We start from the raw sequence: 25,954 nt of genomic DNA on the forward strand, positions 1-25,954 counted from the left end.
ATAACTGTCCCGGCTGCAAAGCAAACTAATACAATCGATCCCATTCATCTCAAAGAGACATTAACTCTGAAGCTTCAATAGAGCAATTCAGGCACTAAAGAACAGAGAATGGCAATCTGCATATCTGTGGTGAATTGAATCACATCCTGGTGTCACTAATATGCTTGACATGTCACTGCGGCTTAGAAAAACCAACGCTTTCTCTCTACCTTCCTGTCAGATCCCTGCAAATTACGCTCTCAAGGCAAGCAGTTCCCATTAGTTTATTAGGAGATGCATGCACATAAGTGACTAGCTAATAGATTTGATTAAAAAAAGGAAATGTCCTTTCCAGGGAAAATTCTGATATGTCTTCATTTGTCCATTTTGAACTGATAAAAAGTTCCATCAGATTCTAATACAGCAAATGGGACAAATTCCTTGCTGGCATAGTATTGCCAGCCACCAGTGAAGAAAGTGTGTGACAAAAAAGGATGATTTAAAATTACTCGAATAAGGGAAAGTATAAGCTACATCCCATCATACCTTGAAATCCATCATTTTTCAGTCAGCAGCAGCAACCTGGAGATGTGGTATCAGGGAGGATGGATGTACCATGTAAAAGAGACAGTGGATGTGTCTACAGATGCATTTGTGCCAGCTTAAATTTACTGTGCAGTAAGTTACTGCACAGTAAGCAGAAACAGGCTTGTGTCTACATGTGCATACATTAAGGCACATTAACGCTGTGTGTGGACTGACTTGGGACTAAAGTTAGTCCCAAGTCAGTCCACACACGCAGTATTACTGCGCTGTAAGGCATCTACACGTGCACTACTGCACAATAACTAATCAGGCATTAGTTTGATACCTGCGTGATGCAGATCAGGTATCAAATTTCCGCTCAAGTTGGCATAAGTCACCATATTTACTGTGCAGTACGGGTGTGCACATGGAAACACATGCCCACAGTGTGCAGTAATTTTGGTTACTGCACAGTAAATGCACACATGTAGATGCACCCAGTATGTACCTGCAGTCTGAACAAACACCTTCATGTGCAGCTCCTGGGGACCCTCACCACAGCAGACTTCCCATAACCATAGCAACCCACTCAGAAATGAAAGATATCCAGTCTGAAAAGCAGAGAAGTAGTAGCAACTAATAGCATCTGCTGAAGCAGGTAGACACACAGTGCAAACATGGACAGTGGCTATAGAAAAAGAACAGTGTTGAATCCCAAGAGAGATAACAAGTACATTGAGGTGTGGGAAAATAAATGATCTTCTAACACATATGTGAAGGTGTGCGCACACTCACCCCTATGAACTCTGTCTAGTATGCAATACCTGCCTCTCAGACTTGGATTAATGATGTTGTTAATAACTCCAACATCATGGACACAAAGAATGCAAATAATTACTGCTAATCTTAAAATATTTGAATACAGTGGTGATCTCACTGGTACAGGCTGCTAAGATGAAAGCATTTCCTCTGCCCAACTATTATCTAATGTGTATTCTGCATCAAATAGGATGTTTAGTCCCTAGACATGGAGTTACCATCTATAATATTGCCCAAGATTGGCCATACTGGGATGATAATTTAAAATATAAATACTTTGGGTCCCTTGTTATTTACCTTTTGCCCTGAGAGACTGGATGCTTTTTAAGTTTTTCTCCAGAAGCATAAGGGCTAAAGAGGAAAACTGAGATTTTAATTTTTTTTTATTATTCATTATTTGCATTAGAATTATTATTCCCTGAGGCATCCCTTGAATCCAGGCATTGAAGATTTTAGGGACTCACCAAATATCATGAAACTGCCTTCATAGCATCTGATAATGTAGGCTGTTGCCTCTGAAAGCTTATGCCTCTCTGAATCAGTTCAACTTAAAATGCCACCCAATGCTGTCTTCTGCATAAAACTCCTAGTAATGTTGTTAGAATTCCCAATTGTAGCTCTTCTAATACCTGGAGGAATTTGAGGTCATTGCAAGGTTTAAGGAAAATAGCTAGGTTTAGCTCCATACTTAACATTTTTAAAAATGCAAAAATGCATTCATAAAAGCTAAATTTCACTGTTGCCATAAGAAAATCTCTTTCCCACCTACTCCTGGGATGCAGTATTCCAGATAATTCCAGGGCGCGTCTACACAAGATGCTTAATGCACAGTAGCATAATAACACTCCGCAGTGGCGTGCTGAGCAAAAAACATACTAATACGCTACTGCGCAGTAGTATTAGGTTACTGTGCAGTAAGCATCACTAAAAAACCATGTGCCATTAGGGCCGTATGAACCTTTTAGTGAGCCCTAGGCAAACAAACTTGTGGGCCCCTACTTTTTTTAACTTAATAATTATAATATGTCAAATAAGCACAACAGGGCCCCTTCTTCACTTAGGGCGCTAGCCTGTGCCTAGCTTGCCTAGGCATTAATTTGGCCCTGTGCGCTGGCGCCACCGCACAGTAACTGTAGTTACTGTGCATTTAGTACATCATTAAGTAAGTACTAAACTACACTACTCTGAATGTGTAGGTGCACCCCCATTGTACAGTATAAGCGCATAAGTATACATTGCAAGCCTGAAAATATTATTCAAGCAACTGAAAGCAATGGAAGGCCTATTGCAGAATCAAGCCATTCCACAGTTTCACATTGGTTAGCTTGCAATCCCAACATCAAAGTGTTAAGTCTTCTGCAGGAAAGCTGTAATGGGAGGCAATAGAATGATTTTTACCTCATCAGTCATTTATAAATCAAGCTCAGAATTCAATCCTCCAAGTTAGGTAATCTGTTTGTTTAATTTTAAAGATTTTTGTTAAAATGAGTCGTGTCGGCTGTTTCTTCCTTCAGACTGAAAACAAACATCAGACGTACAGTGGTGTAAGAGTGAATATGTGGTGCTAAGCAACTTGATTAAAGTGTATTCCTTTTAATGAGTGGTACCGCCCTTATCCTGCCATTGTATTCATACAAAAAAATAGGGTCTGCCCTTTCCCAGTCTATAGTCACATTTTCCAAGTTCAGCCAAAAAGGATTTTTAAAAAAATCCTTTTTTTTAAACAGATGAACTTTGTCTTTTTGCAAGCCAGTGCGAATATTCTCAAATCAAAGTATTGTTTTATACTTTGCATATAGATAATAAAAAACCCTGCTGTATTTAGTGTTTTAGTTTATCTACCAAAGGAAGAAGATAATAATGATTAAGTGTACCACAGGGTAAATGTTATCTCCATTGCTTTGCATCAGGCTTTGCTACAAAAAGTTACCTTAATTTTATTTGAGGCACTGGGGAAGTTTGAGAGGGGGAAAAAGGTTTAATTGCTGGAGTGCCTAGCACAAGTCTTGCATTAGTCTGCTGGAATTTACTATCCAGCACAGGGTGGTGAAAGCAAGCAGCAAGGCAAAAGTCCTTGACTTCAGGAGGGACGACTTCAGTGAGCTAAAGAGATTAGTAAGAGAGATATTGGGGACTTGGAGCTTCAAGGAGATGGGAGTCTAGGATGGATGGTTGTTCCTTAAGGAGACGATCCTCCAAGCTCAGAGGGAGTCAGTCCCAACGCGAACCAAAGGGGGCAAGAGTGCCAAAAAGTCCCCTTGGCTCAGTAAAGGCATTCAGGAGGGCCTGAGGGCAAAAAAGGAGGTGTACAAACAGTGGAAGCAAGGGGCAATCACCAAGGAGGATTACACCTCCGTTGCTTGTGATTGTAGGGAGGCGGTTAGGAAGGCCAAGGCAGAGACGAAACTAGGGCTGGCAACCAGAATTAAGGATAACAAAAAGTCCTTTTTCAAATACATAGGGAGTAAGAAGGCGGCACCAGGTAACATGGGGCCCCTACAGGACGGGCTTGGCAATCTGATGATTACAGCAAAGGAAAAAGCTGATTTGTTCAATGAGTTCTTTGCCTTCATATTTCTGAGCAGGGACTGGGACAACTCCCCCACTAGGATTACAGACAGGCTCAGGGAACACAACACCATGCCTAGGGTCAGGGATGATCTAGTTAGGGAACTCTTGGAGGGGCTGGATGTGTTTAAATCAGCAGGTCTGGATGCTCTTCATCCGAGGGTACTAAGGGAATTGGCAGAGGTCATAGCAGGGCCCCTGGCACGGCTGTATAAGCGCTTGTGGGGCTCTGGCCAGGTCCCAGAGGACTGGAAAAGGGCCAATGAGGTCCCCATTTACCAGAAGGGGAGAAAGGAGGGCCCCGGTAACTATAGGCCAGTTAGGCTCACCTTGGTGCTTGGGAAGACCTTTGAGAAAATTATCGAGGAGCACATCTGCAGGGGCCCATCATGGGAGGTAATGCTCAGGGGCAACCAACATGGGTTCCTTGCAGGCAGGTCCTGCCTGACTAACCTTGTTTCCTTTTATGACCAGGTCAGAAAGTCCTTGGATGCGGGCATTGAGGTGGATGTCATCTACCTGGACTTCAAGAAGGCCTTTGACACTGTTTCTCATCCCATTCTCATAAAAAAAACTAGGCAACTGCAGCATTGATGGGTGGCAAATTGGCTTGATGTTTGCACCCAGGGAGTGGTGGTGGGTGGGTTATTTTTGACCTGGAGGGATGTGGGCAGTGGAGTTCCCCAGAGCTCGGTCCTCAGTCCTGTGACTTTCAATATCTTTATCAGTGATTTGGAGGTGGGCGTGGAAAGCACTCTGTCCAAATTCACTGATGACACAAAGATGTGGGGAGAAGTGGGGACACTGGAAGGGAGGGACAGAATCCAGCTAGATCTAGACAGGTTACAGAGGTGGGCTGATGATAAAAGGATGGGATTCAACGCAGACAAGTGAAAAGTGCTGCAATCTAGGGAGAAGGAACCTGCAACACACCTCCATGCTGGGGAACACCCTTCTCAACAACAAAGTGGCCGAAAGGGATCTTGGAGTCATTCTTGACTCCAGGATGAACATGAGCTGCCAATGCAAGGAAGCAGTCAGTAAGGCTAACTGCACCTTGTCATGCTTCTACAGATGCATCACAAGCAGGTGCAGGGAGGTAATCCTCCCCCTCTATGTGGCATTGGTCAGGCCACAGTTGGAGTACTGCATCCAGTTCTGGGCGCCACACTTCAAGAGGGATGTGGCATTGAGAGGGTCCAGAGGAGGGCCACTCGCATGGTCCAGGGGCAGCAGGGCAGGCCCTATGAAGATACACTAAAGGCCTGAATCTATTCAGCCTCCACAAGAGAAGACTGAGAGGGGATCTGGTGGCTGTCTATAAACTCAATGGGGGGACCAGCAGAAAATAGGTGAGGCTGTATTCCCCTGGGCACCACCTAGGATAACAAGGAATAATAACGGCCACAAATTGATTGAAAGCAGGTTCAGGCTTAATATCAGGAGGCAATACTTTATGATTTGGGCTGCCAGACTCTGGAATGGGCTCCCAAGGGAGAAGGTGCTCTCTCCTACCTTGGGGGTCTTCAAGAGGAGGTTGGATAGATATCTGGCTGGGGTATTATGATTCCAGCACTCATTCCTGCCCAGGGCAGGGGGTTGGACTTGATCTGTTCAGGTCCCTTCTGACCCTAGAAACTATGAAACTATTAATTAAACAACAACAACTATAACAACAACCTAGAGTAACTCAGTTGAATTTAGTGAGTCAATTAGAATGGGCGTTCTTTTCTTTCCTGCAGGAAAGGTGTGACAGAGGGACACTGAAAAGGAGTTGTGGGAGACATGGATTGGGACAGAGGCAGAAGGTTTAACAGGATAAACTTTAATGCATTTTGACCAATTTACCATTGTCCAGAGATTGTTGTACCAACCATAGTTCAGTATGAGTGCAAAACACCAGCAAATCTGCAGCATTGTGCATTCTGCTGCTGGTGAGAACTGGTGTACAGCCAGGCCTCCCATTGTTTGAAATTACTCTTTATTTTTTTTCAAGATTTTTCTCATTTTTCTGAGTGCATTTTGGGTCAGCTAATCTGCATTTGGTGTAGAGCCAAAATGAGCAAGGCTTCAATCTCCCCTTAAGCCCCTGGATGTCTGAACTTGGATAATGAACACAAGCTGCAATGGCACTCTTTTAACATTGAGAACTCCTTTTCATAGCTAAGCAACCTTCTTCTTTCTACAAAGAAAAAAATCCTAAAAGGTATTCCTCTCCTATGAGGCCAAAAATAGTAGGGACTCTAGACTAAGTAATTTTGTACATATAGTGCCAGAAGCTCATCCCAATTATGTGTATTTGTGCTCCTTAATTCTTAAGGGAACAATTATAGATTTCTCCAAGCATGGGCGGATCTAGAATTTTGAAATGTGGGGTGCAGATGGTAAGGTGCATCATCATATATAAAACAAAGCATATTTTTCTTCAGTTAAATATAAAGTAGATGCTTCACTAATATGCTTGAGGCTCAGGGCTATGTTATTTAGGATAAGATTGAAGCAAAAACAAACACAACTTTGGAATGTGCTAAAAACAATCTGCAGGGCTATGAAATAAGAGCTTCATTACCAGGAGCAGCTAACAGACAGCACTGCGGAACAAAGGCTAGCTTGACTGGCGGAACATCAAAACCATTAAAAAGAAGAGAGGGTTAACACCTGTGGAATGAAGTGTTTAGAAGGGATCAGGTAGATGACAGCAAGCCATGAAGTCAATTGACTCCCTCAGCTCCGCCTGACTAGAAACGCTGCTGCCATTGCCAAGTAGTTGGTTTTTAAACTTTGGGTGGAGCAGGAATTGAATGGGGGTGCAAGTGGACCAGTACAACCACCCGTCTCCCAGGATTGCTTAGGGTTGCTCTTAGGGCTCCTATACCATTACCACTCAGCCCTGGAATAAAAGGAAAAGGAGACATGGCTGAAACATTTCTTTAGCGGCCAAACTTGGTTTCAAGGATGGCTTTTGTGTACTGTTGGCAAGACAAGACAGGGCAAGACATCCTTCAGGGCAAGGATGTTAAAAGCCGGGATGGATAGAAATGGAGACATTTTCTAAATGCAATAGGATTAAGCGTGACTAGATTGGGGAAAATCTGGATGCAGTTAGAGGAAAAAAAAGCAGAAGCAAGTAGGACAACAAATTTGAGTGACCAGTTGATAGTGGTGTCAATGGACTTGGAGAAAGGCACGTTTTATATGTCAGATGAATGTTCTGCTTCTTTCACATAAGGAATGGCGTGGTGGAGGGACATCCAGAAAGAGCTGCTGGAGACAAAGGCAAAGGGCTATCTGTACATAGTGATACATTTCTTCAGTTCCTTGGGTATAGTATTAATACAGATCAGTATTTTATCTTTATTTTTAATATAATCAAATGACTAGTAGTGGCTAACTCTTTTTGAATGATTTAACAAGACAGTGAACTTCTTGATTTTTTCCCCAAGATTGATTTGACTGGATATTTTAAGTAACGGAGAAAAATGATTCTTGCTAGAATAGCAGTTGGCTACATGATTAAGTTGAAAAAATCTAATTTTCCTGTGTTAATGGTGTTCTTCCTATATTTGGCACAATCATTTGCTTTTATGTATTTATTTATTTTGCTTTCCTTCAGCATTTTTAGCATAACTGCACTTTCCCATAGCAGCTTCACCAATATAAAGGAATTCATCTATCAGAGCAAAAAGCAATCAACAAAAGTGTTATGGGAATTTTTATAGTCTTATGTCTATCACCAGTTACACACTAATGTGTATTGATTGAGAGGAAAGTAGTACACATATCACTTCCTCAGTCCATAAGGAAGATCTCTTATGCACCCAGCTGATCTGTCATTTCCACCGTGTGTATTTTTGTGAATTCAATATGCAGTTCAAGTGTATAATGCAGCTACACTCAGTTAATTAAAAATACACATTCTATCCAAGAACACATCTGCAGATCTGTACAAAAACAAGTGCATGTATCATCAAACAGAATATGCTCCCACTGCATAAGGACCAACTTACTCTTTGGAATCTGCCTTCATCGTCTAACTAAAGCAAGAAACAACAGCCTACAAACCTCATGCTAAATCTTTCCCCTAAGCTTGATTGTTCTTAGTGGTTCTTGTACCAGAACAGTTCTGTCTGTGCCTCAGAGAAATTTAAATTATTTTATGTTCCTAGGTTGAAGTTGTGTTATTAGGGTGAGTTAATAAAGGTAATTCTGCATTTCTGTGACTGGGTCTGATATCAGTTTTGCCTTAGCAGAACAGACTTATGCGCCTCTGCAGGGCGGTGGAGCCTGCTACTGGATGGAGATAGCGTGAGACGAAAAATCCAAATAACTGATGTATGCACGAGGAGTTTCTCTCAGTCCCCTAGGGTATGCATTTTTTAAAAATGTTTAGCTTATGAAAATTGTTAAGGCTTAATTAGGCGTAGTTTATGAAAATCGTTAAGGCTTATATAGTCAACTGCCTTCTTAATTGTAACCATTTGTGACAGAAGTCTCTTACGGTAGATTCAGGCAGACACTGAAATCCTAAAACTGCACATGCTGTTAATCTAGTCTTGCAACTACATGCACATGGGTCAGGTTAATCACCCAAGCAGTCCAAGTCACCCAATCAGTGATGATTCACTCACTTTTCTCAGGTGATTAAAATGACCTTAATGTGGAAGCATTCAAAAAAATCAGGATTTAGCCATGGTTACATTAGAAGTTTCTCAGTGTTGCTAACCCCAGTGTAGCTCCCCCAGGGTGCAGATAGAAGTGCAGCTCCCAGCTGTAACTCAGAAGGATTTTTGCAAAGTGTTCTGAGTCACAGCATTACCACAGCCCAAACAGAAGTTCCCTGTTGGTTCCAGGGGAGCAAAATCTAGCTGCTACTGGGAGCCTGCAGCCAGGTTTTCATAGCAACAGCCAGGGCTCTCTGCCAGTGCTCCCTGTTTTCAGCATGGGAGGGGGCTCATTCTTGGGGCTCCCCAGCTGGTGCTGAAGGGTGGGGTGGGTGCATTGGATGGGGGTGGGAGAAGCTGCAATGCACCGATCCCACCCTCTGTGGGGGCTGAAACCCCCCCAGACTGAACTGTCTCTGTTCCCTTTCTCCCCTCCCATTCTGAAAACAGTGATAGGCTAGGAGTTCTGCGGACACACATTACAAAAGATGCTACATTATATAACGCCTTTATCAAAAGCCTCATGCAATGAGGGGTCAGATTTTCACCCAATAGGCCCTTTTTGAAGCTGTTTGCAGCCGTGCACTTGTGTTTGGTAACAGCTATAAACTACTTCCTGTGGCCAGTTCAGGCGAAAATTGTCAGTTCTGTTTGCACCTCCAGTGTTAGGCATGGTAAATGTATTGTGACACACAGTGCAAATGAAATGTTAACCACTGTGCCACCTCAAAATAGGTCTAAAAAATACAGCAGTCAAAACATTGTCCAATCTAACAGTAGTTTTCCTCTCATTCTGCCAACTTTGGTACTGTGCTGATGAAAGCAATGGCAGTAAACTTTTCCAAAAAATCACTAATGTGTAGTACGTTTAGATGATTTCATAGAATAATAGAAAATGAAGGTTGGAAGGGACCCAAGGGCAGTCATCTAGTCCAATCCTCTGCTCAAAGCAGGACCATCCCCAACTAGATCATCCCAGCCAAGATTTTGTCTAGCCGGGTCTTAAAAACCTCCAAGTATGGAAAGTCTACAGCCTCTCTCAGTAACCTCTTCCAGGGTTTGACTATGCTGCTAGTGAGAACATTCTTCCAAATATCTAACCTAAACTTCCCTTCCTGCAACTTGAGACTGTTGCTTCTTGTTCTGTCGTGCTACCACTGAGAACAGTCCAGCTCCATCCTCTTTCAAACCCCCCTTCAGGTAGTTGAAGGCTGCTATTAAATCACTTCTCAAACTCCTCCAAACTAAATAAGCCCAGTTCCCTCAGCCTCTCCTCATAAGTCATGTTGCCCAGCCCCCAAACCATTTTTTGTTGCCCTCTGCTGGACTCTCTCCAATTTGTCCGCATCCTTTCCGTGGTGGGGGCCCCAAAACTGGACACAGTACTCTAGATGTGCCCTCACCAGTGCTGAATAGAGGGGAAGAATCACTGCCCTTGACCTGCTGGCAACAAACGTACCAATGCAGCCCAGTATGCCGATAGCCTTCTTGGCAAAAACAGCAGGCTCATATTCAGCTTACAGCTTACTCTGTAACCCCCAGGTCCTTTTGTGCAGAGCTGCTGCCCAGCCAGTCAGCCCCCAGCCTGTACCAGTGCATGGGATTGTTTGTCCTAAGTGCAGGACTTTGCACTTGTCATTATTGAACCTCATAAGATTTGTTTTGGCCCAATCCTCCAATTTGTCTAGGTCACTCTGAATCCTAGCCCAACCCTACAGTGTATCTACTACTCACCCCAGTGTGGTGTCATCTGCAAACTTGCTGAGGGTGCGCTCTATCCCATCTTTCAGGTCATTGATAAGGACATTGAACAAAACTGGCCTTAGGACTGACCCCTGGGACCAGTGTTCCCTTTAAGCTGTGTAGCATGCATGGCCATGCAGACATGCTCATGCTGCGCTGCCGGGCATGCCTGTGTGACCACGCACACCACACATTTTATAGGAAACACTGCCTGGGACACTCCACTTGATATTGGCTGCCAACCAGATATAGAGCCATTGATTACTATCCTCTAAGCCTGATGCTCCAGCCAGTTTTCTATCCACCTTACAGTCCATTCATCCAGCCTGTACTTCCTTAGCTTGTCTGACAGAATGTTTCATAGTTTCATAGTTCGTAGGTCAGAAGGGACCTGAGCAGATCATCAAGTCCGACCCCCTGCCATGGGCAGGAAAGGATGCTGGGATCAAATTACCCCGGCTAGGTGATTGTCTAGCTTCCTTTTGAAGACCCCCAGGGTAGGAGTGAGCACCACTTCCCTTGGAAGTTGGTTCCAGATCCTAGCCACCCTGACAGTGAAGTAGTGCCTCCTGATATCTAGCCTGAATCTATTCTCAGTCAACTTATGGCTGTTATTTCTCATTACTCCTGGTAGTGATTGGGGGAACAGGGACTCTCCCGTAGCCTGCTGGTCCCCCTTGGCCAGTTTGTAGACGGCCACCAGATCCCCTCTCAGCCTTCTCTTGTGGAGGCTGAACAGGTTCAGGTCCTGTAGCCTCTGCTCGTAGGGCCTGCCTTGCTGCCCCCTGATCATGTGAGTGGCCCTCCTCTGGACCCTCTCCATGCTGTCCACATCCCTCCTGAAGTGCAGCGCCCAGAACTGGACATGGTACTCCAACTGAGCCTGACCAGTGTTGCATAGAGGGGGAAAATCATCTTCTTGGACCTGCTCATGATGCATCTGTGAATGCATGACAAGATGTGGTTGGCCTACCTGGCCACATCCCCACATTGGCAGCCCATGTTCATTTTGGAATCAATAATGACTTCAAGATCCTTGCACTGGATCCTCCTCCGCACTGACGAGAAGGGAGTTCCTCATCCTGTAGGTGTGCTGCTGGTTCTTCCTCCCCAGGTGCAGTACCTTGCACTTGTCAGTATTGAATCCTATCCTGTTCTCATCCACCCACCTGTGTAGCCCATCTAGATCTAGTTGCAGCCTGTCCCTCTCCTCCAGCGTGCCCACTTCTCCCCACATTTTAGCGTCATCTGTGAATTTGAGCAAGGTGCTTTTCACCCCCTCGTCCAAGTCACTGATGAAGATGTTGAACAGTGTGGTCCTGAGGACTGAGCCCTAGGGGACCCTGCTGCCCGCTTCCCTCCAGGTCGAACAAGACCCATCCACCACAACTCTCTGGGTGTGGCCCTCCAGCCAATTTGTGACCCATCTGACTGTGTAGGCTTCGACACCACAGTCACCTAATTTCTTAATGAGAATGGAGTGAGAGACAGTGTCAAAGGCCTTCCTAAAGTACAGAAAGACTACGTCCACCGCAACACCTTCATCCAAGGATTTTGTGACCTGGTTGTAGAAGTCCACCAGGTTGGTCTGACAGGACCTGACTCAAATGAACCCATGTTGGTTGCCCCTAAGCATGATCTCCCCTGCTGGTCCCTCGCAGATGTGCTCCTGGATAATTTTCTCAAAGAGCTTCCGCAGGACTGAGGTAAGACTAATGGGCCTGTAGTTTCCTGGGTCTTCCTTCCTCCCTTTTTTGAAAATGGGGACCACATTGGCCCTTTTCCAGTCCTCCAGCACATTGCCAGAGCACCATGAGTGTTCATAAAGCTGTGTCAGTGGTCCCGCAATGACCTCTGCTAATTTCCTCAGCAGTCATCAGGACCTGCTGATTTGAATACGTCTAGACCCACCAGAAGTTCTCTGACTAGGTCCTCACTAACCCTGGGCCTGGTAGCACCTACCCTGGGTCTGTCAGGGATCCCAGTGGGGGGGATACCCTGGTCCCTGCTCAAAAAGATGGAGGCAAAGAAATTGTTAAAGAGGTTAGCTTTGTCATTTGGTGTGACCACCAGATTTTGTAGCATATCCTGCAGAGGCTCTATGTTACCCGGTACCTTCTTTTTACCCCCTATGTATTTAAAAAAGGACTTCTTGTTGTCCTTGATCTGGGTTGCTAGTTCCAGTTCCATCTCCACCTTGGCCTTCCTAACAGCCCCCCTACAATCTCGGTCATTGGAGGTATAATACTCCTTGGTGATGGCCCCTCCCTTCCATTGGGTGTATGCCTCCTTTTTAGCTTTGAGACATTTGTGGATGCTTTTAGTGAGCCGTGGAGGCTTTTGAACACTCCTGCCCTCTTTGATCCATGTGGGGATTGTCACCCTTTGGGCTTGGAGGATTGTCTCCTTAAGGAAAGACCACTCTGCCTGGACTCCCAACTCCCCTCCCCTCCCCTCCGGGACCTCAGTGCCTCCCTGAGTAGCTTCCTTACCTCATTGAAATCCATCCTCCTGAAGTCTAGGGCTGTTGGCTTGCTGCAGGCCTTTGACACCCTGCGCCAGATGGCGAATTCCAGCAGGCGATGATCGCTATCGCTCAGGTGGTCAAGAACCCGCAGTCCACTCACCAGGTCGTCACCTGTGGCCAGGACCAGGTCCAACAAGGCATTTCCCCTGGTGGGAGTGTGCACCTCCTGGGTTGTGGAGGTCCTGTAAGTCATCTAGGAACCTACATGAGCGGTCAGATCTGGCTGACTGCTCTTCCCAGCAGATGTCTGAATAGTTTAGGTGACCCATGATGACCACATCCCTTGACTTAACTGCCTCTGCAAGCTGACCTGAGAATTCCCAGTCCAGCTCTTCTCCCTGGTTGGGGGGCCTGTAGTAAACCCCTACAGTTAAGTCCCTTTCCCCCCAACCCCCTTGTATATGGACCCAGAGCACTTGTCTGCCACTCCTCTGACCCAGTGCTGCTTATTGAGGATGTGTATTGCTCTTTGACGTAGAGCGCCACACCTCAACCTTTCCTCCCTGTTCTATCCCTCCTGTACAGCCTATAGCCCCTGATGTTTACTGCCCAGTCATTCTTTGGATCCCATCAAATTTCAGTGAGCCCCACTATATCCGGGTTAGTGTTGGCTAGCAGGAGGGCAAGTTCCTCCTGCTTGTTCCCCGTACTATGAGCATTAGTGTAGAGGCATTTAAGGCCTCCTGAAGGTGCACGCACCACCCACCTAATCCCAGGACTATCTGGGCCCCTGTCTCTTACCTGGGTATTTGTTGTGCTCATTGCTTGTCTCAGCTGGGCTGCTCTTGTGGGTGGCTCTTTGTTCGGTGTTCTGTGGCTCCCTCCGTCCTCAACTTCCCCTTCCCCCGATGAGCCTAGTTTAAAGCCCGCCGGAGGAGATCGGCCATCCTGAAAGAGAACACACACTTACCTTTGGGGAGTGGTGGAGACCATCCCACCCAAGCATGTCTCTTGTCCTGAAGTATGGGTCGTGGTCCAAAAAGCTGACGCCCGCCTCGAGACACCATTTCCAATGCCATTGTGGAAGATTCTATCAAAAGCCTTGCTAAAATCAAGATATACCACACCCACTGGTCTCCCCATGTCCATAGAGCCAGATATCTCATCATAGAAGGCAATCAGGTTAGTCAGGCATGACTTGCCCCTGGTGAACCATGCTGAATGCTCCTAATCACTTTCTTCTTCAAGTGCTTATAAATGGATATTTTGAGGATCTGCTCCATGATTTTTCCAGGGACTGAGGTGAGGCTGACTGGTCTGTAGTTCCCTGGATCCTCATTTCCTTTCTTAAAGATGGGCACTATGTTTGCACTTTTTCAATCATCTGGCACCTCTTCTGATCACCGTGAATTTTCAAAGATGATGGCCCCTGGCTCTGCAATCTCATCAGCTAACTCCCTCAACAGCCTCAGGTGCATCTCATCTGGCCCCATCAACTTGTATGTTCCCAGCTTTTCTAAATAGTCCTTAACTTGTTGTTTTGCCACTGTTGGCTACTCACCTCCTCCCCAAACTGTGCTGCCCGGTGCAGTAGTATGGGAGCTGAGCTTGGCTGTGAAGACTGAGGCAAAAAAGGCATTGAGCGCCTCACCCTTTTCTGCATCCTCTGTCACAAGGTTGCCTCCCCCATTCAGTAAGGGACCTGCACTTTCCCTGATCCTCCTCTTGCTACCAATGTACTTGTAGAAATCCTTCTTGTTACCCTTCACATCCCTTACTAGCTGCAACTCCATTTGTATTTTGGCCTTCTTCCCTGCATGCCCAAGCAATACTCTTATACTCCTCCTTAGTTATTTGTCCAAGTTTTCATTTCTTATTAGCTTCCTTTTTGTGATTTAGTTTACTGAAGAGTTCCCTGATAAGCCAAGCTGGTCTTCTTCCATACTTGCTAGTCTTCCTGCACATTGGGACGGTTTGTTCCGTCACTCAGTAAGACTTCTTTGGAGTACAACCAGATTTCCTGAACTCCTCTCCCCCTCTGATTGTATTCCCAGGGGATCCTGCCCACGAGTTCCCTGAGTGAGTTGAAGTCTACTTTTCTGAAGTCCAGGGTCCTTACTCTGCTGTTCTCCATCCTTCCTTTCCTCAGGATCCTGAACTCAATCATTCTGTGGTCACTGTTGCCCAACTTGCCATCCACTACTACACTCCCCACCAATTCATCCCTCTTTGTCAACAGGGTCAAGAAGAGCATGGCCTCTAATTGGCTTCTCCAGCACTTGCGCCAGAAAGGTGTCCCCAACACTCTCCAAAAACTTCTTGAATTTCATTCCAGTAAGATCCAGACACAAAATTGTCAACATCTCCCTTTAACAATGAGTCTACACTAGCAAACTTGTAGTACAGTGGTAGCAGCTATAAAAGCAGTAGTGCATACTGTAGTGTAGACAGGGCTCAGACTTGGGGATGCTGTGGGGAAAAATATTGGAATCCTTGCTGTACTACAGCTCCACAGTTGTTTTTCTAGGTTGAATGTCACCACTGTGCAATTCTATACTTAAGGAATCTTGCTAGAGACCATCAAGAGACCATTCTTACATTTCTCTGAGCAAAGCAATGTGAAAAGTATTAAAAAGGCATTTAGAAGTAAAAATAAGCTCATGCTTTCATAGTGTCTATTACCAGATTTTTCCTTGCATAGTCCATTGTACACATGGCTCCACAGTGAATATAAAAATTGTGTTGCACTGTTCTTTTGTGCAATTATACATTCTTAAACAGAACAGCTAGAATTCTGTCAAATTTCTTTTTTGGTAGGGGGAAGAGTTCTACATCTGGAAGACCTAACATAATTTGGAAAGTTTTCTGTGTTAAGACAAGGCATCAAGAAATCCTGATTCCTGGCACTAAATAGTTAAGTTAGGACACTAGTACAATAAAAGCCTACTTGCTTTGATCCCGTAGTTAAAAAAATGATTAAAGTATAGAATTGCATGTGCCAACACTAGACCTCCATCCACAGAGAGATTTAAAGCTGTTGGAAAAAAGAAAAGTTGAAAGACAGCTTAAATATAATAATTCAGAAATTGAGCTCTTTTGTTAATTTCAAAGATGTTTGAAACAAATGGTAAAGGTTTTTAAAGTCTGTTTGTTATATGAGATTTAAGAAGCCTGTCCCAAGATAGTTCTTCCTGTTGCAACCTGGAAGCTAAACATTATTAAAAAAGAACTAGAGTTCTGGATAGTGGTTTTTACGTGTTTTCTCTAAATCTAAACAGTAAAATGAGTGGGGAGTTCCTGATGCAGTCTGTTTGAACCTTTGAGAGGGATTCTCACTTCTGTTACAGCCCTTTTACTCTGCTTAAAGAGACCTTTGCCCTCTGCTAGCTTATTGCAAATAGAATAGAGAATAGCATGCAGTAGTAGTATGCAAAGATTAATAATTCATGAGAAGCTCTTATTTTCTATTTCTGTATACATTTTCATCTCTCAGGCACTTGAAAGTACCTTGTGAAATTACTGTTATTAACTTGTCTCTGACTCGTCTAACTGTGAGGGACTATGGCTATGTTGCATTGGGTATTGGGCCCAAGTCCTGTGAATTGATCCACTGAAGGTACACCCTTTCAGCTGTACAAAGTCCTCAGTGATGCTGGCAGGACACCTGTGTTTGCATAACTGTTTTCCCAAGTAGTATAAAACCATGAGAAAAGACATTCATTTAATGTAAAGACTGATGTTTACAATCTTCCATCCTCAGCTCAGTCAGATATTTAGGTCTTTTCTTGTGAGATGACTGTGCAATGCAAAATGGTATTTGAGCTTGAAATGCTCTTGAATATATTAAATCATTTTAATTCTTTAGCAAATTTCAGTCCTTCAGCCTCATAGTTACCTTTGTCTGGGAGGAAGGGAAAATATTTTATTTTATGGGAACTAGTGGTGTTCAGTTGAATTAACTCTCCAGATTAGGTGGGATTTTAAGGTTTCAGGACTGTAAATCTAATTTCAGTGCTGCTGAGTGCTGAACCATAGGTCTGATGTTTCTGATCATAAAGTTCAGTTTGAGTGTTATTTGACATGATTATAAATGCCTTAGATTATAAAAGACAAGGAAACTACACGGTGACATCTCCATGATGCAAGCTACAGTAAAGCAATAATGCTTCGCAAATCAGCCTTGGGGATCAACTTGCATTTTACATATACATTGACTTCTACCTTTTGCATCATTCCCATGTTGGCATGTTCCTGGTGTTACTATCATTCCCTCTGTTCCTACAAGATTGCAGCCCAAGCATAACACATTCTATTGCTTTTTAATGAGCAGTAGGATAAATGCTATCAATAAATGCAGTCTCAGTGTTTTTGTAGATTTTACTTTATTCCATATCAAAATTATGCATAATTGGTCATATTTTGACAGTCCAAGGAAAAACACGAACATCATCTTGGCTTTCCAGCTACTAGAGACCAATGTTTTAACCTAATGGTACCCAATCTTTTACCTAACAGGCTCCATAGGAGACTATGGGCGCAGACAGAAGTGCAGCTGTAACTCATGGCACTTTGCAGGAAGCACCATGAGTTACAGCGATCCCCTAGACCCAACAGATGATTGCTGTTAGGTCCCAGGGTTTGGGGATCCAGCTGCAATTTGGAGTGGCCCCTCCCCCTTCCTAACCCCCGTGCTACCTTCAGAATGGGAGAGGGAGAAGGGAGCAGACAGAGCTGAGTCTGGGTTTGTTTCAGCTGGTGCTGGAGGATGGGGTGGATGGATTGGATTCTACCCACTTTGGGTAGGTTCTAATCCACCTGGTCCACTCTTCAGTGCTGGCTGAAAAAACACCAGACAAAACTTCCTCCACTACCTTTCCCCACTCTCTTTCTGAAGACTGCACTAGGAGAAGGGCTAGGCTGCTCCTCTCCTGCTCTTGGCATACGCTGACCCAAGTTAATGAAGGTGCTTTGCTCTGGAATGCCTTCATCTGAACCCTCATATAATGAGGGTTCACATTGTCATGGGACCAGGCCCTTTTAAAATGCTCTGCAGTGGTGCCCTTCTTTAAGGGCATGGTTGTATAGCTCTTTCAAGGGGTCAATCACACGACACGCATAACTTCTGTCTGCACCCTTATGTGTTAGTCCTTTGGAATGTCATGTTAGCCTTCCTTTCTATACAATGGGTATTGTACTGAGAGGGCTTCAGAGGGGTTTTGTTAATTAGACATAGTTATTAACAGCTGCCAAGCATGCCAAGGTCCTCAGCTAAGAGGTGTTCTTGAAATACAACATATTACCAGAGTTTTAAACTAACAGCAGACTATTCCAGATAAAGATGCTAGATTTCAGTACAATTCAATTGTTGTGAAGAGAAAATGCCATGGGGGGCCAGGGCTCTGAAATGGGCTATTTCTTACTTGGGGAAGGCAGATGCTGTCTTCATTGCCACTGTCTGTTGTGGGAATGCTACTTAGAGGAAGCTTGAATGCCTCATTGAAGAAAGCATGTAAGTACAAGCATAACATCAAATATAGGCCTCAAATAAGGATGTGCTCACATGCTTCTCTGAACAGGGCTGCTGTCCTGAACTGGGGCCTTACCTTCTGGCAGTGGAGACAAAAGGATGCTGCTTGGGGAGACTGCTGAGAGGATGTAATAAATCAGCTCATTTCCTGGTCATGGATATAGTAGGAGTCTCTTGTGGATTATATGGAGCAATAAAAAAGAGCAAGGATTCCCCATTTCTTTGTAAAAAATAATAAAACCCATAAAATGGGTAAAAAGGATAATTTCCCAGAGAGAGGTGCAGGTAGAGATCTCCAAGCCCTGGGCCATCTGCTTAGCATGCAGAAGCATGGTCTCTAAATGAGGCATATATGACATTGAACACACCCATTGCAAAATGAAAGCATTGGCTGGATTTTCAAGGGACATTTGCTAGGAGTCTGGCATCTAACTTTCACAGGTGGCTTTGAAAATGCCAGCCTACATTTGCCGAATTATTTTTATTTCAGATCTCCACAATATTCCTTTTTGTATCTGGATAGCATGATCACATGATCAAATACATCTGTTTTTAATGGGCAAACAATCTATGTCATAAATGAACAGGAGACTCCTTAAATTGGAAATGATAAGAGGCTTCTTGAAGTTCACTGTGTATAGAACTTATCCTACAGTTAGGAGCAAATGACTATGTCTAATTCCCCACTGGCATACTTGGCATTGGGTTCTTGCAATAGTTACACCAGAACTACATTGAGCTATTTTTGGGAAAGCATGGCTAGAGATGGAAAAAGCTACTTTAATTTCTAGGAACGTGAACGTGTTGGGGAAAAAGCCAATGTGCGTGGCTAGAAGCATGTTTCATTGCTCAAGAAAATGACATTCCCGCACCAAAACAACAAAAAAGAAAATCTGTTCCAAAGCAACATCCCTGCATTCCTTCTTTGAGGGAAAACAAGCATTACTGTAACTGTTATTTCCTGCATTTGTGATTTTCCTTGAAGGGTGTTTCAGCAGGAGACGTTTTCAAAAATAGGAAAAGAAATTCTGGTTTAATGTCCTTGGAGGCCTCTTGAACAAAGTTACCTCCCTCTCTAAGGCCAAGAGAGACTTATCCTGTCAAATAACAATGACTGGGTTAGATAACATTCTAACTAGTGCCCTGGTGACCTGGACAGAGTGACTTTCCTTGGTTAAATAATACTTGTTAAAAATCTGCCCAAATTAACCCAAACCTGTGTAAACTAATCTGCCTTGGTGTGTAGGCTTTGAGCTAGAGAATTGGACCAGCCATGAGGAAGAAAGGGTTTTTCATTTCCATGGCATCAAAATAGGGTCCACAACATTTACTGTCAACCATGGTACCGTTTCCTGTTTTCTAAGTAGAACTACATCAGTTTATCATGCCAGAAAGACCCTTTCCTCCTCTTATTTGCACTGGGGGAACTGACAGTGAAGACAACTAATCACTGGAAGAGTTTATTGAGGGGTATGGTGGGATCTTCATCCTCTGGAGTCTTTGAAGCAAGACTAGATGTCTTCCTAAAAATAGACTCAATCTCAAGTCGTTTGGAGCATTTTGCAGGAGTTACTGAGTCCTGTGGCCTGTTTATGCAGGAGGTAAGATTACATGAGCTAATGGCCCTTTCTGCACTCCAAAGATATGCAATTATGAAGTGTTGAATTCCACTGCTGTCACTGAGGTTACTCCCCGCTTACCAGTTCCTGGTACAATGGAGAGCTGACTTGGCCTGTAAGGTCATGTCCTGCCACTTACTGTGTTTGGTTCAGTGCTTTCTCACCCAAGACTGTTCTGTTGCATATCAAACTCAGAACTGGAGCTAAGATGCTGAAGTGAGGATCAACCCCAGTTCTGCTGTGAGGAATATTCAGGGTGGGAAAAGGACGCCACCACCACTCCCACAGAATCTTACCATGACCATAGAAAGGACAGCCTGATGCTGATTGCACCTCAGTTTCACTTGAATGTAGCTGAGTCAATCCTGATTGACGCTGGTGGTAGAACTCCATAAGACCCGTGCAGAAAACTGAAATCCCAATGCTACTGCACAGAGCAGTGGCTACAAAACCACCTTGCATTTCTCTGCATTATTCAGAGAGAAGCCATCTCTGAAAGATGTCCTCAACCATTTTAACTGGGGTTTTCCTTCCATTCATTTTAACTGTCCACCTTCTGCACTATAGTAGGAGGAGAAAAATTATGGATTAGTTTACCAGAACCTCACAGAACTAGGTTTTGTTATGAGTCTCCCATCTGCACGTAATACTGGACAAATTGCTTCTCTCTGGCCATGTCTACATGAGACGCTAACTATGCAGTAGCCTGATACTAGTGCTCAGTAGTGTTGTGTGGCAATGACTTTGATAGGGCACTACTGTGTAGTAGTATTAGACTACTGTGCAGTAGTGTAATAAAAAAGATGTTTGTTGGCACTACTGCGCAGTAACTCAGGTTACTGTGCATGCATTTCATACTTGTTTATACAAGTACGAAATGACTGTACAGTAATGACTGCACAGCCAGCATCTCACGTAGACGTGGTCTCTGTGTCCCTGTTTCCCTTCCCATCCTGTGCCCATGTTGTCTACTTAGACTGTAAGATCTCTGGGACAGGGCCCATCCTAGATTGTGTACAGACAAAAGAACTCTATGACAAGAGCCCTGATCTCAGCAGGGGCTATACAAGGGGCTGCTCTAATTCAAACAACAATAACAGTAGTGTCTATATAGAAACAGAAAAGACAGCAAGTCCTCCCCAGCAAAGATAGATTTTGCAAGCTACTGCCTGACTATGGAGCCTTTTACTCAGTGGTAAGCACTTGCTTAAGCAATCCTGTTGGGTTCACTGGAACCCCTTGGCTGAATAAGTTTCCCCACCTCCCTGCTGCTAAATACCAGATCCTATTCTGCTTTCACATTGCATAAGATCCTCCTACATCCTGCTACCTCCAGATTGACAGCTGTTTCATTCTGTCCTTGAGGTAATAAAGGAAACATATGACTGGCTTGTAACCCTTCTTCTCCTCAAAGAGGATGACGAGGTTATATGGTACTTGTATACTTCCTTTATTATCCTTTTGTTTGAAGAAAAAGGAGTTGCACCTGACTGAGATCGTAGGCATTTAATTAAACAAAGACAGTTTATTTTAGCAACTGTTTAATTAAGAGGAAGCCAATAGACGGTCTTCTCTTCCTCCGGCTGAGGCAAGCATTGAGAAGAGATATATTTAGTTGTGAACTATGCAACTTGCAAAAGGATGTCGTCCAACGGATCAGGAACTGAACCCCTACTTAATTTCTAACAATGTGGACTATAGGGAATGTGCTAGGGTCATACAACATTAGAATACATGTGATGAAATTTGTATGTGGGGTAACAACAACAACAAAAAAGCCATGTAAAAATAGGCAGTATTACAGTCAGTCAATCAACTCCTATGCCACAGTTTGAGATTTACATGCTTACTCTAGTGAAATTTTAAGTTTTGTTATGTTTACTCCTATTAGTGTTTCAGGGCAATATCAACAGACTTTTTTACTGAGTTCCAATTCCAGGGCCAATTTCAGGTCTCCAGGTATACTTGGGACAACCCATTGCTATTGCCAATGCAGAAGGCGTTTAGCAGATAACTTGGCTCCCTGTTCCCAAGGCAGGTTTGCTGGGCTGAGTGCAGTGCTCCTCTAATTCGACCCAATATTTGCATACAATGGGTGTGTCCACATGTGCATTTAAGCACAACTAAATTTAATGCACATTAATCTAATGCGTATTAAGGACACTTACACATGTGCGGAGAGCCTGCCCCGACACACTGGAAATCCAGCATGTCGGAGCAGACTCAATTAATGGAGTCTGCTGGAGCACATAAATTGACACATTCTGGCAGCCTTCTGCATCACATGTATCAGCGGCATAAAGTGCCTCTGCTGAGAAAATGGCGGCAGTGTGCTTTGTACTAAAACACTTCTGATGTGCTTTAGTTCAAAGCACACAGCTGCCATTTTTTCAGCATGGAGGTGTGCTGCGCTGCAGATACACATGAGACGCAGGCACTTTTAATGAGTGCAGTTTGCTAAGTAAGAGTGCCCAGCATTACATCAGAAACACATGTAAAAATGCCCAAAGCAATTTTTGGCATGTGTCTACATGTGCAGGAACTTGGGACTACATATTCATGGACCTGGGACCGGCCCCTTCTCCCCCAGGACAGCCACGCACCCACCAGCAGTGGCCAGGGCACTGGCTGTGGGAGGACCTGCCTGAGCCCCTCTTCCTGCACTCCCTGCTCCAGCCTGCCTGCCCCATCGCCCACACACCCTGTACCTTCTGCTCACCCCTAGCACTACTGTCAGGACACAGACATAGGTGAAATAAAAATACTTTATTACCTACACAACAGCCACCTACCTCCCTCCTTCCCCCCTAAAGAAACAGACCCCCCCCCGCCCTCATCCAACAGAGCCCCTCCACCAGCCTCTCCACCCAACAACTATAAAAAAACTCACTAACAAGTGGGAAACGATATACAAAGCAAAAACTACTTACAATATTTTGAGTCTTCAAGCCCAGAGTGGGGGGCCGTGTGTGTGTGTGGGGAACTAGGGGGTAGGGCCCTAGGGCAGGTGCCCTGCACCTCAACCTCTGGATGTTCCTTGGGTTGAAGCTTAGCCAGCCCTAGTGGCAGGGCAGACTCAGCACTAAAGTTAGCACTGGACTGCATCTACACGTGCATTAATGAAGTATGAACTAATTGCACCTAAATTTGATACTTGCATTTGCAGGCATCAAATTTAGGCATGATTAGCATAAGTTATGTGCACCGAGGACATACACGTGTAGACACATGTCTGTAATGAGCATTAACTTAGGCTAATTCACATTGACGCATCTTATGTAGATGTGCCCAAAAGGAACCAGTCAATAACATCACTAATCTCTAATGGAGAGATGGGACAATTTTCTTGTGCTACATGCCCTACTGTTGGTGTTTTAGAGATCATTCAGTATTGCAAAGATCATTCAGTATTGCAAAGAAATCAGAACTTGTCAGCTGACGAAAGGTGGATTTGATGTCCAGTCTGTGCTTATATTAATGCTTTGAGATTTTAAACAGTAATTTAATCTTTAAATATAGCCAAATATAGCCAAGTATTTCAGTTTTCCATGATCTTTTCTGATTTTGTTTTTCTTTTCTGTGCATTGTTAAAAGTGATCCCAAGAAGCTATACAAAGTCACCAGCCTGTCTTTATGAGAAGAATCCAGGGAACTCTAATTCAATTACCGTCATTCTATCAAACAAAGCGTTGTTCCTTCAGAGCTTCCATTAACACAATGGCTTAGAAATAAGGGCTGGATTAGGGTCAGATCCTGCTCAAGTTCACATGGTTGTGACAGAAGGAAAGGGAAGATAAAGGGAACTGTTCCTTGTACCCCTGTGCACTTGGTGTGATTCTACCTAGTTGAATGCTCCTTATTCATGTCTGGTGTCCCCATGGGCACTTCAGAAGGAGTCATCCCAAGTATACCTGAGATATATAGGATTCTATCTGATACTTCCTCATGGCATTCACTATGCCTGATGTTAGCACGGGCTGATCACATTTCCTGGGTACTAATGGGAACCCTGCCTGTGAGATGTATCTCAAGAATCAGAATATGAATAACAACAGCTTTCTTCAAGGGCATATTTTCATAGAATCATAGATTCATAGAAGTCGGGTCGGAAGGGACCTTGTGGATCTTCAGGTCCGACCCCCTGCTTGGGCAGGAAGAAAACTGAGCTCAGACGACCCCAGCCATGTAGGCATCGAGCCGCTTCTTAAAGACCCCCAGGGTAGGAGCCAGCACCACTTCCCTTGGAAGTTGGTTACAGATCCTGGCCACCCTAACTGAAGTAGTTCCTACAGATGTCTAATCTGAACCTACTCTCCAACAACTTGTGGCCGTTATTTCTAGTTATCCCGGGGGGCGCTGGGGGAAACAAGGTCTCCCCCAAACCCTTCTGGTCCCCCCTAGTGAGTTTATAGACAGTCACCAGGTCCCCCCTCAGCTCTCTCTTGTGAAGGCTGAACAGGTTCAGGTCCCATAGCCTCTCATTGTAGGGTCTGCCCTGTTGTCCCCGGATCATGCGGGTGGCCCTCCTCTGGACCCTCTCCATGTTGTCCACATCCCTCCTGAAGTGGGGTGCCCAGAACTGGACACAGTACTCCAGCTGTGGCCTGACCAGTGCCGCATAGAGGGGGAGGATCATCTTCTTGGCCCTACTCAAGATGCTCCTGTGGATGCACGATAGGGTCCGGTTAGCCCTGCCAACCATGACCTCGCATTGTCGGCCCATGTTCATCTTGGAGTCAGTGATGACTCCAAGATCCCTTTCTGCCTCCGTGCTCTCAAGAAGGGAGTTTCCCATCTTATAAGTGTGTTGCTGGTTACTACTGCCCAAGTGCAGCACCCTGCACTTGTCAGTATTGAAACGCATCCTGTTTTTGTCAGCCCACCCTTGCAACCTATCCAGGTCTTTCTGCAGTCTTTCCCTCCCTACTAGCGTGCCCACCTCACCCAGAGAATTTGAACAGGTTGCTTTTCACCCCGCCGTCCAAATCGCTGATAAAGAAATTGAACAGCACGGGCCCAAGGACCAAGCCCTGGGGGACCCCGCTGCACACTTCCCCCCAGGTCGAATATGACCCATCCACCACCACCCTCTGAGTACGACCCTTCAGCCAATTAGCAATCCATCTGACTGTGTAGGCATCAATGCCACAGTCACCTAGTTTTTTAATGAGGATGGGGTGAGAGACAGTGTCAAAGGCCTTGCTGAAGTCCAGAAAGACTACATCCACGGCAACACCTGCATCCAATGCTTTTGTGACCTGATCGTAAAAGGCAATCAGGTTGGTCTGACATGACCTGCCACTAATGAAACCGTGCTAGTTGCCCCTCAGCATCACACCTGATGCCGGCCCATCACAGATGTGCTCCTTGATGATCTTCTCAAAGAGTTTCCCCAGGATTGAGGTAAGACTGACGGGCCTATAGTTGCATGGGTCCTCCCTCCTCCCTTTCTTAAAGATGGGGGCCACATTGGCTATTTTCCAATCATCTGGCATCTGGCCCCAGCACCACGAGCCCTCGTAAAGCCTTGCCAAAGGCCCTGCAATAACCCCTGCTAGCTCCAACACCCTGGGGTGGAGAGCATCATTTTATTTTACTATAAAATGGAAGACTTCTAGCAGGACATAGGCTTTGAAAGCACCCTGGTCTCCTGTATGCTATTAGTCATTACATGGAGCTCAAGGGAACCCTCAAGGGTAAGGCTGGTAAGAAGTCCTATCTCCACGTTAAAATGTTAAACTTAGTTAAACTGCCAGAGATCTGGAATAACTCTACCAAAACTCAGTAGAGTTCCTCCTGCATCACAGCACTGAAAATGAGAAATTGAAATAGACTGAAGCAAAGGAGGAACAGAATGAAATGTATGTAAAATAAATCATGATAAATTAATGAAAAAAACTGTGAAGAGAGTCTTACCCAGCAGGATCACAATGGCAGGAGGGGCTCCTGATGTGGAGAAATGTGACTTCATCTTGTTGATGGCAGCATTTTCCTTATCTTGGGTAGCACAAGCAGAAAGGAGATCTCTTCAGCAGGAGCTAATGTG

At 44.6% G+C, this 25,954-nt stretch overlaps 1 long non-coding RNA gene across 1 annotated transcript; it reads right to left on the reverse strand.

Annotated features, from left to right (window-relative positions):
• Positions 1-5,695: 5,695 nt before the first annotated feature.
• On the reverse strand, positions 5,696-25,954 carry LOC109281256 (uncharacterized). The gene is made up of 4 exons (XR_009460312.1): positions 25,825-25,954; positions 13,564-13,710; positions 12,788-12,988; positions 5,696-7,155 (listed from the first exon to the last, which is right to left on the reverse strand). It is a non-coding gene; the product is annotated as an uncharacterized LOC109281256 (long non-coding RNA).

Source organism: Alligator mississippiensis, chromosome 2, assembly GCF_030867095.1.
Source record: "Alligator mississippiensis isolate rAllMis1 chromosome 2, rAllMis1, whole genome shotgun sequence".
Taxonomy (NCBI): domain Eukaryota; kingdom Metazoa; phylum Chordata; order Crocodylia; family Alligatoridae; genus Alligator; species Alligator mississippiensis.